At 45.4% G+C, this 856-nt stretch overlaps 1 protein-coding gene and 1 long non-coding RNA gene across 9 annotated transcripts in view; one reads left to right on the top strand and one right to left on the bottom strand.

The window, feature by feature from the left end:
- The window catches only part of Ptpre (protein tyrosine phosphatase receptor type E), a 151,085-nt gene that overhangs the window by 42,315 nt on the left and 107,914 nt on the right, over positions 1 to 856 (bottom strand). The window lies entirely within an intron of this gene.
- Positions 1 to 856, top strand: part of LOC116103134 — an 11,606-nt gene that overhangs the window by 8,411 nt on the left and 2,339 nt on the right. The gene's annotated exons all lie outside the window — the stretch shown is intronic.

Raw genomic sequence — 856 nt, 5'->3', positions numbered from 1 at the left:
ACCTTTTGGTCTTCCTTCTTCTTGAGTTCCTTGTGGTTTGTGGGTTGTTCTTCCTGTATTCCGAACTTTTGGGCTAGTAACAACTTATCAGAGAGTGCATACCGTGTTTGTTCTTTTGTGATTGGGTTACCTCACTCAGGATGATATTACGGAGGGACTCTTAAGTGGAGCTGCCTACAAACTGTGCAGGAGACTGTGAGGTAGAGCTTTCATGAGTTGTCACCCAGGCTGGAGTGGGCTTTTCCAGTGAAGCAGCTGCCTCTGAGTCACCCATGCTTCCCTAAGTAATCCCCCAAAACTTACTGGTTCACCAAGCTAGATATGGATACAGTCATTTCTTGGATCTATAGTGGGTGTCCTCTGTTGAGTAATTAGATGTTTGCTCATATCTCCTCAGGAAAAGTTACACAACAAACCTTCAAGCCAATATTCAATTTGCTCAACCTCCTGGTCAGTGTTTGGTCATAGTTGCTCCTAGCAGGGCGCTGCACAGTCAGACTTTTCAGAATGTATTGTTGAATTAACCAATTGTGTATGTGTGTGTGTGTGTGTGTGTGTGTGTATGTGTGTGTGTGTGTGTGTGTGTGTGAGAGAGAGAGAGAGAGAGAGAGCATATGCCACAGTGTACTTGTAGAAGTCAGAGAACAACTTGCAGGAGTCACTTCTCTGCTTTCCACTGTGTAGGTCCCAGGGATTGAACTCAGGTTTATTAGGACTGCCAGCCAGCACTTTGTCCCACTTTGCCATTTGGATGGCCCTCTACAGACTTTCTCACTCCTTCTTTCACCAGGTGTACTGGCTAATTTTGTGTGTCAACTTGACACAGGCTGGAGTTATCACAGAAGGGAGCTTCAGT

This window comes from Mastomys coucha, unplaced genomic scaffold (assembly GCF_008632895.1).
Source record: "Mastomys coucha isolate ucsf_1 unplaced genomic scaffold, UCSF_Mcou_1 pScaffold21, whole genome shotgun sequence".
Lineage (NCBI taxonomy): Eukaryota > Metazoa > Chordata > Mammalia > Rodentia > Muridae > Mastomys > Mastomys coucha.
Note: the sequence above shows the minus strand (reverse complement) of the source record. Positions and strands in the feature narration are given on the sequence as shown.